Source organism: Pterocles gutturalis, unplaced genomic scaffold (assembly GCF_000699245.1).
Source record: "Pterocles gutturalis isolate BGI_N339 unplaced genomic scaffold, ASM69924v1 scaffold7452, whole genome shotgun sequence".
Taxonomy (NCBI): Eukaryota; Metazoa; Chordata; class Aves; order Pterocliformes; family Pteroclidae; genus Pterocles; species Pterocles gutturalis.
Window position 1 is genome coordinate 21,220 of NW_010107921.1, and position 11,063 is coordinate 32,282.

General features: G+C 51.0%; 1 protein-coding gene across 1 annotated transcript in view; it reads left to right on the plus strand.

The window, feature by feature from the left end:
- The window catches only part of CACNA1G (calcium channel, voltage-dependent, T type, alpha 1G subunit), a 99,211-nt gene that overhangs the window by 19,428 nt on the left and 68,720 nt on the right, over window positions 1-11,063 (plus strand).

Consider the following 11,063-nt stretch of genomic DNA (forward strand, 5'->3'; position numbering starts at 1 on the left):
CCACATGCTTGGTGCTGCGGGTGCACGCTTTGTTTGGGTTTGGGGGGAAGAATTTATTAGTGAGGATGCTGAGATGCTGTAAAACCTTGTTATATACCCCTCCAGTGCTTGAGGGCTCCCAGTGTCCAGCCCAGCATGGTGCATCTGGGATGCCAGACCTCTCCCCTCCCAGACAGACACGGCCACCCCGTCCCAGTGCAGCCTTTACTGGGAGCTCCCTTGCATCTCAAGCCGTGGCTGTTTGCTTTTCTCCCTTCCTGGCACGTTCAGTATTTACAGAGTCACTCGCAGTCGCACGCAGAGGCGTTTCTCCCACAGCTCCCGGTGGCAGCGGTGGTGGCTGAGGACCGGCTCCAAATTCCCGTGTCCTCCCGTGGCATTAATGCCTCGATGACCGAACAGCGGGGCGAGGCGGCTGTGCTAAATGTGTCCCTTCCAGCCAGCGCCTTCTCCCTGATGTCCTAACACAGGCTGGCTGGCTCACCCCTGTTCTCAGCACACATTAAACACTGATGCGCTCTCAAGTCCTGCAGGTTTCACCTTCATGTGCTGCCCTTGGAGGTAGCTCTGTGAGGAAGCTTCAGTGATTCCGCCTTTATTTAATAATATCGGGAAGATCATCTCTTAAGAACCTGGGGGAGGTGGCTCAGGAAACCAATAAACAGCTGGATTCCTCCTTTGGCTGGGAGGGGACAGCAGATCCGCCGCGTCTTTGCTGCCACTGTCAAAGCTTGTTGCCCTGTATCAGGAGCATCTTTGGGGGGTGCTGGTGTAGGCTCCTGCGCACAGACCAGGGGACAGTCCCACCAGGGAGGGGTGGCCGAGCATGCTCCCGTCATCAAACACCCTAAAGGCAACACAGCTCCTGAATTCTTTGGCTCGGGGGAAATGGGGCAGCAGGGTGCTGGCCTCTGCCCCGCCAGCGGAGCGTCCCAGCCGGCAGCGGGGTGGGAAGAGGCAGATTTTTGTGGTGCTTTTCGGGTAACAAAGTGAAGGGAGCTGATAACCGTGGGGGGACTCCAGACGCTGTGGGTGGTTGCTTTTTTTGACGGCATTTTGAAGCTACTACTGTTCCAGATTCCTTTCTCCCAGGCATTTGGAGTGAATCGTGGGGCTCAGTTTTATTAGTTCATCTGCTCGAAGTGGCAGCAGAGGTGTTTTTCTGTAAACTCCGGAGGCTTATACTCTGCTGTTTCATAATCTGACAGTTATGAGAGCAGGAATTAGAGGGGAGAAACACTGGACTGGGCCTTTTTGCAGAGATTATAAACACTGAAACATGTTTTTTTCTTTTAGAAGAGCCTTTCCTAAAAGCGCAAGTGATCAGCCACGCTGAATTTATCTTCATTGGCTGGTTGCTTGCAAAGAATTGAGGGGGCTCAAAGAGTACTTGACTCCGTGACTTTCTATATTAAGCTCTCTGCTTATTTAATGAATATTTACCTCTTGTGCTTTTCACATGAGGCCACCCTGCGCACACCGGGCTATATTAGGATGAATACTTTCAGGACATGTTTTATGGTGCTGTGTCAGAAGCCTTGTGGTGTTTACCAGCGCCCAGCCAGAGCGCAGAGGACACGGTAGCAGCTACTGTTGAGAGGAAGGATGGGCTGTGGGTACTCTGGGAGGAGGAAGGCTCCTGCCCTCTGGGCTCTCCCCAGCAGTGTTGGGTGGGATTTGGCAGCTCTGGGACCACCAGAGCATCCTGGACTTCAAAACATGAGCTCGTCAGCTGAGGTTCTTGTAGCCAAGGGAGAGAAGTATGCTCCTCTGGAGGCTTTACATCTCACTGTGGGACAGGCATCCTGGAGGGACCCGCTTTTCTCCATGGAAGATGCCTAGGAGACTGAAATGGTCTTTACAGTCATTTGCTTACAGGCTCATCCACCAGAGAAGGCCAGGTTGGGATAGAAAGTGATGAAAGTGATTCTTTGAAGGCACATCACAATGAGTGGAAGTTGGGAATGTGTTGAAAACACTGGCCCTCACCTCTTGCCGTTCATTCGCATTCACCTGTCGGTCAGCCCAGCCAGACTGAGCACCCATGGCCAGCGGTGCTGGATGGACATAGCGAAGGTAGTTCATGTGCCCAGGAGTTCATCTCCTGCCTTAGAACCTTCTGTCCTGAAGCTCCTCTACACAGAACACCTTCCACAGTAAAGTCATTGTCAACACAATGGGCTTTGAGCAGCCTGGGCTAGTGGGAGGTGTCCCTGCCCATGGCAGGGGGATGGAACGCGATGATCTCTAAGGTCCCTTCCAACCCAAACCCTTCTGTGATTCTGTGAACACATATTTTACCATCATATGGCTGGGGGCTCAGGAGCTGGGTTTCCTCTAGACACGAGCTTGCTGGCTTTTTCCCTCAGCATCATGTTCCTTCCACGTGGTTCCTGCACGTGTGGGAGCCGTGGGTACACCTGACCGGGCTCAGCTCTGCGTGTTCTGCCCATCCTCCCCACCCAGCTCCAACTCCTGCCTTTCTCCCGACCGCTGGGTTCAGTGGGAGGAAGGCAGAGCAGTTTGAGGTGCACGTAACCCTCGCTGTGTCGCGGCTGCTGGGCAGCAGCGTGAAATTTTCCATCAGGGAAATGACAACCAGATTGCTGCGGATTATTAATGTGACTGCTAAATAGCTTGTTTTTCTACAGAGATGAAGCAAAATGCAGGTAGAAACTATTATCTTTGGAGGGAGGAATATAAAGGTGATTTAAAGGTAGACCCTGGGGGATTTTAAATACACTGTAGAACCAATTGACTGATTTGCCTTAGGGAAGCTGAGACACTGCAGCGCTGCGGGTTCAAACGGTGAGGGCTTTGCAAAACCTTGTTCTGCCGTGGAGCAGGAGTAAAATGTGCTGCTAAACCAGAGGGTTTCTGTGCTGCTTTCGCCCCAGCCCTGGCTGGAAGCCAGACTGTGTTCCATAATGTGCTGCCTTTTTTTTTTTTTTTTTCTCCAAATCTTTCCTTGGAGTGAAATGCAAAGGCTTGAGTACAAGGCGTGATGTTGGACTCCTCAGCAGGGGAAAGAATTCGGCAAGGGCTTCCTTGAGGAAAGGCTTTGGGGTTTTGTTTTTGTTTTTAAAATCTGGTTCGCATTGAGCTGCCTGGCTGTTACGGTTTTCCTTGTCTGAACTCACATTGTATGAACTATACTCTACATATTCATTTGTTTAAATAGTGCTTGAATTTCAGCCGCTGTCTCTGTGGTGTTTTGCCATTGTTAACAAAACAAGAAAGAGACGGGAGAGTCCTGCGTTGGCCTCCCCAAAACTGCTGTCGGTTCAAGTTCGTGGCTGGAGCTCGCGGGGACTTGGATCTACTTTGGTCCAAAACTCTGGTGTTTCTGAAGGAAGGAAGAGGAAATTAGTTCAGACCTGTAGAGAACCTTTTGTTAATTTTTAAAAGCAAACTGGAGAGAGGATGAGGGTGGATGACTTTCTGGGACAGCACCCAAGGAGAAAAGCTCATCATCCACGGGAGGCAGTTCTCCAAGGCAGTGGGCAGAGGCGATGCCTGCCATCGCCCTGGCAGGAGGATAACCGGTGGGGTACCCCCAGCTACAGCACAGCGCTGTCAGAACCCACAAAGCAGCACTGCCCCACACCAAGGTGTGCAAACTCCATCTGCAGCCGGCGGGAGCAGCCCCAGCCCGTGGCGGTGTCTCCAGCTGAATTCCTCGTGCGTCCCGCTGCAGGGGCCCAGGGTGTATGCGGTACAGATGATGTAAAGTCGTCACCGATAACATTACGATCTAATAGCCGCTGCGGCATGGAAATATCAACCATCTGTGCCAAAGCGTCAAAGGAAAGCTCGTTGGCAAAATGCATTAAAGTGTCTATTTATGTAAACAGTCGAGGCTGGAGAACATGCGAGTATTCTTCATCAGCATCAGAGGACATGAAATTTTCAGGTATCCAGGATGATGGAGAGGGGAGGTGAAGGGTCAGTAGCTGCAGCAGCATTAGAAAACCTGCCGGCGTGGAGGAGCCATTAGGCTCCAGGTTCAAGCATTTATAATAGTCACCCAAATGGTATTAATGTCCTTCTGCTTCCACCTGAATTCAGCATGTAGGGAAGAAGGTAACTGAAAATTATTAATTGTTGTGACATCTGCTGATGGATTTCTCCATGTGGGAGGAAAATTTGATTGCTCCATGGAGAAGTGGTGTAACAGAGATGGGTAGTAGGGATTTGGCAGGCTGGTGCCCCAGGTCTTGGGGTGCTTGAGTCTGTGCTGGTGTCCAAAGTCCTGGGCAGGCTGGAGCACAGCAGGTCTGGGTCCATTTGTGAGTGCTGCCTGAAGCACTGACCTCGATCCAGGACATCTAAATTTTGGCATCTTTCATGTGCATGGATTTGTGTCAGGCCTCCAGGTCAGGAAGGAAGGGAATCCTTCTTTTGTAAAATATTTTTGGTGTCTGTTGTGCCTCTTTGGAATTGTTTCCTGTGAGTGCAGGGACTCAAAGACTTGTCCCACATCCAGGCTGGTGCTGTGCCAGGGGCTCTCTGCATCACACACTGATGCAAAGTGGTGCTGTGCCCCCCTTACCCTGCATCCCAGCTGCTTTACTCCAACCGTGGCCTTAGTAGTACAGCCTGACTTTGTGGTGAAATTTCTAATTTGATGCTTCCCCGTATGAATCTGATTCATTAGGCTGTGATGCAGGAGGGCGCTTAACGCATGCTGTTAAATCAATGAGACAGCCTTTCCCTGGACAACCTCCATCTCCCCCAGGCTCTTCCCAGGAGCTCGCAAGGTCCTGCCCTCACGCACCATCTTCTCTTCCTAGAGATATCTCCTCTTCCACTTTGGTGCATATCCCGTGTCTCTATTTAACTCCATTACACATCTCTCCAGCCCTGTGCCAGCGACTCTTAACCAAGCGATCAAAGCTTTGGCAGCGCAGCGAGGCTTTCCCTCCCTTGGTGTCTGCTGGCTTTGCCCAACGCAGGGCTTGTAGCTAGCGTCAACTTAATTTCACAGCGCTACAGCTGCGTAGGGCACTCCCGCAGCAGGAAAATGAGGTGCCCTATAGATTTGCACGTGCTGTATTCAATTAGCTCCTGCTTAAGCAGAAATTACTCCTATTAACGGTTTGTTGGTGGAGACTGGAGGAGTCAAGTCAACGCTAATGGAAGTCATTGGAGCTGTTAATCACTAGGATCACTGACTTCAAAACCCGCTCTCTGTTTGTTATCGGGGGGAATTCTTTTTATGGACCTTGGGGGTTCTTCCGCTTCTCAGTGATCTGAAGGGTTTATGAGGTCTTGTAGGAGCTCATGTGTTTTAAGTGACTGGCTGACAAAGCTCTTCCAGAGCACCAGCTATAATCCGGGGTGCCATGGTCCTTGTAGTTATTAAAAATTGTGCTCTCCCTATAAAGCAGACTTCATCCTGGTTCTGGAGACTGAAAGGTTTGAAAATTAAATGAGATTTCATGCAGCTGGAAAGTGTATGGGTTTTTTATCAGATAATTCAGTTTTCTGCATGCTTTAGGGATGAGCCTATGTGGATTCCATGACATCTACTAAAGTTTTCTTCAGCTCCCTGGACGAGGAGCCGTAAGTGTCAATCCTTTCCTGTTAATTTAGTTCAGAGGCTGGAAATACTTGGGCTGCCTTAGATCCTATCATTACCGCTGTTGTTTCAGCTGCCATCTGTACCCTCATGTTATCTTAGCTCAGGCATTGTTGAGAAGAGACTCCGGCTGAGAGAAATGGGAAAATGATGTGTGCTCTCGAAACTCGCCTCATCCCCACGCTGATGAAAACTCGCTGTTCTCTGCAGATAGCCTGGCATTTCTCTCTGCTCCATCTTTGATTATTGTGGTTGTTCCCCTTGGGTGGGAGCCAGCTAGAGCTTCTGGAGCATCCTCAGCTTGCACCAGCAAATGCTTTTGTCTGTAAGCGCCCCTGATTGCTGATTGTTGGTGATTTCCCAGGGATCTGTCCATTTTCCCCCCAATTCTCCTGGTAGAGGTTGGATGTGATGCTCTTGGTGCCCGTGACCCTGCCCTGCTGCCACCTGTGTCCTCACAGAACCCTTTCCCACCCCACTCAGCCCCCAGTGGGAGCGAGGATGGGAGATGAGCACTTTTTCCCTCATGTCTGCTGGATTTCAGCTCTTTGTTATAATTGGTTTTTTGCTGATGTTAGGAAACAGCCGGCTTTTCCCCCGTGGATGTCTGTCAGCATTAGAGATAGTGTTACCGGCATCAGAAACCCGGGTTCAGCAGAACTGTGCAGGAGCTGTACAGAGGCAGCCTTTTTCTTTCTCTTTTTTTATTTCCTCCTCCCCCGGTCCCTTCTCAAATACTAATGGGGAGATAAGTTTCAAAGTTGGTTTAGATTAACTAGAAATAGAGGGCTTTAAATCTCAAGTACTTACAAGGTGTGACCAAGTGGAAATGCAGCTTTTGTTCAGCTTAAGCTCCTCCAAAACCTGGTCAGAGGGATGAGCCAGTTCATGTTTTTCTTGCATTTTCTGGGATAATATTCACCCAGAAATCTCAAGCTGAGAGAGATAAGGATTTCAGGCAAGAATATCTGCTGTGTCTCCTGAGAGTGGTAAAGGGAGCCCAGTCCCAGCGCTGGGGGAGGAGAGTGTGGGTCCAGTGTGTGGTCCTGGGCAGGCATGGTCATGGTCAAGGCCAGGCTGGATGAGGCTTTGGGCAACCTGGGCTGGTGGGAGGTGTCCCTGCCCATGGCAGGGTGATTCTGTGATAGCTCATGGCATGTCCCTTCAGGCCTGGCTGATGAGGCTCTCCGTCATGCTCAGGGCTCATCCCCTCATTTATTTGCACCCCAGGCTTGAAGTCAACAGGAGGTAGGTGCATGGGGACACAGCTCCATACGGGCAGTCAGGGCTGGGGAATTCGGGTTTTTGGTTGCTCAACAAGCGTGTGGTGGAGAGGAAGGTCTTGCACCAGAAGGTGTGATGTCCATAGGACTCAGCTCCTTCCTTCTGCAGCCATGGGGTGGGAAGAGACATTTCTTAACTGGAACGAGGAAGAAGAGGTGGATGGTAAGGAGATGAGCGGCAGTGGTGGAAGGGGAGTCCCTCCTGTGCAGACAGCTCTGATTTCTCCGAAATGAAAGCTGCTTTCCTCCCTTTCTTACAGCATTACCTTCCATGGCATGAAATATTCAGCCTCCATTCAGCCCGTAACAAAGTCCTCCTTTCCCATGCGGTGATGGGATGAAACTGGCCTTGTTCACTTGTCTGTCAAAGTCATTTCCTTTTCATAAATGCCTCTAAATCCTGAACTTCCAGCAGTCCTCCTCCAGCCCGCCGAGCAGCGAGCACGCTGTCCTTTCCGTGTCCCCACGAGGAGCAGAGCAAAACCTGCTGCGATCCTGCTACTTTCTGAATCGTTTTCTTTAACCAACTTGGCAAAGGATGTGTAGAGAAATAGTGTCAGTCTATCGGGCTCCGATTAAGCACAGCTCAGGTTTGTGCTGCCGGACCCAGGGCGTTAGCTCGATGCCTTTTAAGGAGCCCCAAAGACAATTAATGTCATGGTTGAAAATATGCGTGGATTGAGTTTCTATTTATAAAGTAGCAAGTGGCTCTGGAGCTAAGAGGAGCTTTATTTACCGAAGGGAACCAAAGTGGGTTTTGGGATGGCTGGGACTTGGCGGGTGCCCCAGGGCAGGGGGAATAACGTGGGTGCGATGAGGGCAGGTCATGGAGAAGGCTCGTTGGTTGGCTGAGGACACAGCCATGAGCTCTAAATGATGGGGAATCGAGCGTGGGAGAGGGCAAAAAAAGGGCACCTCATTTTGTTAATTAATAGCGGCTTCTGTTCATCAGAACTTCTTGCTTTTTGCCCCAGGACTTGTGGTCTGGCTCCTGTTTCGAGGCAGAGCCCAGTGTGTGTCTGCACCCACACAAAGGGTGGAGAGGATCTTAATGGAGCGGTGTTGGAATGAAAATCGTGTCTTTGTGCGACCTGTTTGATTTTTTTTTTCTTATGTATATATATTAAAAATCTGCAAGTGATGAGTCAGTAAAATGTTGTTGGTGTTTCCTGTGAAATAGCTGAGGTCGGTATTTTCTTTCTGTGTTATTTTGCCTTAGTTGCCATGGTAATGGTTTCAGAAGGGTTTTATTCTGCAGCCGTTTGAATGGGTTCGAAGTTTTCATGGTCTTTGGGATCCGCTTGCAGAAGCAGAGCCCTGGGGATCAGGAGAGATCTGCCTCCTGGCCGGTCCCCCCATCCTCCTCTCTGTGCTGTGGCGAGACAGAGCGTTTTTTCGATTTTATTTTATTGTTAACGAGAGAGAGAGGAAGGACCCTGGGGTGCTTCTGCTCTTTTGTGCTGACATCCCCAGGGGCAGGGGCTGGGCAGGACCAGCCTTGGCCGCAGCTGGGAGCTCACTGCCTGGGCGAGGGGGAGATGGGGATGGATGTATCCATGCCAGGTGTGCCCACAGCGCTGGGCGCAGGTCTGGTGACGATGGTGATGTCTGTGCCTTGTGTGGGTCTTGGCTGGAGGAAGGCAGGAGCAGAAGCCTTGTAAGCTGTCTGCCAGGACACCTGGTTGCACTTCATCCCACTGTGGGGCTTGTCCTTCAGGAACTGGGGAACACAGATCCATGGCTTCTGCTTTTGATGTCCCCAGCCCCTCTCCTCACCTTTTTCCCTGCTCATTACCTGCAGCCTCACTTGCTGAGCAGGCACCTGGGATCTCTGTGTGCAGGATGGAATGGCATGTGCCACCGTCCCGTGTCCAGGTGGAAATGCAGCACCCTTCTGCCACTGGAAACATCGCTCCAGAGCTTCTACTCAATTTGGAAAAAAAAAAAAAAAAAAAAAAGGCAAAAAAACCCCCAAAGAAATGTGTTACAGCCTATTCCTGAATGCTGAGAAAGGGCAAGGCGCTGGTCCAGCTCTGAGATACCCCTTGAGGCAACACTTAGTACCCAGAGGCCCCTCCCCCTGCCTCCTCCTGCCCCCCAGCAGTCCTGCCTGAAACCTCCGGGCAGGGCGCGGGGAGCATCCCCCCCTCGCCCCACGGTGTGCACCCCCAGGCAGGGGACGTCAGGGCTCGCCTCCTCCCACCGCCGTTGTTTGCAGCGTGGCGTTCATGAGAGATGCTGTGCTGGCTGCTCCCGGTTTCCGTGCTGCCAGAGCGTGTCAACGTGCCGTTTGGTACATCAACAAATCGACACTCCGCCAACAGCGAGCTAACAGGGGATGATTTATCCAGGGCGCCGCGGTTGTGTGTCCAGCAAGGCGAAGCGTCCTGCAAACAACATTCAGTATTTGCCGAAGACTCATCGGTAGAGCGGGTGTTTCGTGACACAGCTGAATTTGGCTTGTGTCTCGCTCTTTCTGGGCGTTGCTCGTTTAATCATAGGATGCTTTCCTTTTAATTAGTCACTGCTGCTGCTGATGAGGGAATTAGCAGACTCTTCTTTTAATGGAGAAGCTGAGGCTGGGGCTGGCGTGCTGTAGTCGGGGTGGGGGGCAGGAGGCTTTGTGCTGTAAAAAAAACCCAGGTCTCTACCTCAGGCTCTGCTTCCTTGCAAAATGCCCTTTCCAGGGGGCTCCTGGAGGGGTTTGTTTCCCAAATATATCATTTAGCCAAAGGAAGGATGCTACCCCTCCTGGTTGCTGTGTTGTGGCCCTCGGAGGGGAACGTGGCTTTGTTTCAGCGGCTCCTTTCCTCCCTGCCTGGTGAGGACTGTGGCGCTGGCTGTGTGCTAGGAGCTGGTGACTCTCCCACGTACCTTGTATCTAGAGCTGGTCACTGTTGTTTTGATTAGATGGTTATTGTCAGAAAATGGCAGTTTATCAAACCTGAAGCTTTTTGTGGGGGGGAACAGTTTGAGTGAACTGGCTTTGAAAAAAAAAAATTATTGACATACATTGTCTGAGAGATTTGAAAAGTCCATTTGAACAGTTGGGAAAGAAAAAGTTCCATGTTCTTCTTCAAGCTGGCTTTTATTTATGTTTTTTAATTTCAGTTAATTTACAGTACAGAGCAAATGGATAAGGGAATAGGGGCTGAAATGGAGGGGAGAGCTTTCAAAAGTTTGGGCACAAAGTGTTTCAGTTTGCCAGTTCTGAAACTCTGCATTCCCGTTTGGGATGGGAGGACAATTTCAGTTCCCATGGGAGAGAAAAGCCACTTTCCTGCTGTATTGTGATGATGTCTAAGGAAAGATGTCTCAGACACATTTGTGATTTCTCTAGAGCAGGAGCATCTCGCTAAGAAGTCTTATTATCTGTGCACATCTATGGCAGCATGGAAATCCCACTGCTGGCATTCTCAGAAGTGTTTGAATCCCCACTGCCTGGCTGGGATCCCCTCAGATGGGATCACAATACCAGCCCACCTCTATTTTCATTAATAATTCCCAGCAGCGCTCATGGCAGGGTCTGGGGGGGGTGCCCGTGGGCTGTCTGCAGCGATGTGTCCCTCGAAAGGGACATGGAGCTGTTCAGGGGGCTCGTGAGCTGCTCTAGGGACCCCCCAGCAGGAGTGGGGGGCTCAGGGGAGTGCACTCCACAGCCGGCTGCAAAAATCCTCCGAGTAATTAGCATCGCCCCATCTCAACTGTTCAGGGATGTCTTGTTTCCAGAAGCAAAATAACGCCTTGGTGTTGGCTGGGTCTGATTGCCGTGTGCTTCCAGCAGCTGCTGCCTCCCCCTCCCCTGGCAGAGCTCCAGGCTGCCCCAGAGACCCTCCTCCTCCCCTGGCTGGGGGAAAGGGAAGCTTTCCCTTTCTCTTTCAACCCATTTTGGCCATTAATCCTAGATTTTTTTTTTTAATATATTAATTCTGACCTCTGGTTCAGGAGATCCCACTCTTCATTTTTATTATGGGCACCCAATGTCTCAAATATTAAAACCCATTTCCTACAAGGGAAGTGTAAAAGGAGGAGGAGTGTGGGGGGCAGGTGAAGCAGGGTTGGATCCAGTGCTGCTGCAGGTGCTGAGCATCCCCACACTGCACAGGCTGACCCATAGCCCTCCCGTGCCGGTGCCAGGGGTATTTGGGGCTCTCATGAGCTGGGTGGGCTGGAAGGGACATTTCACCGGCTGGGGGGGG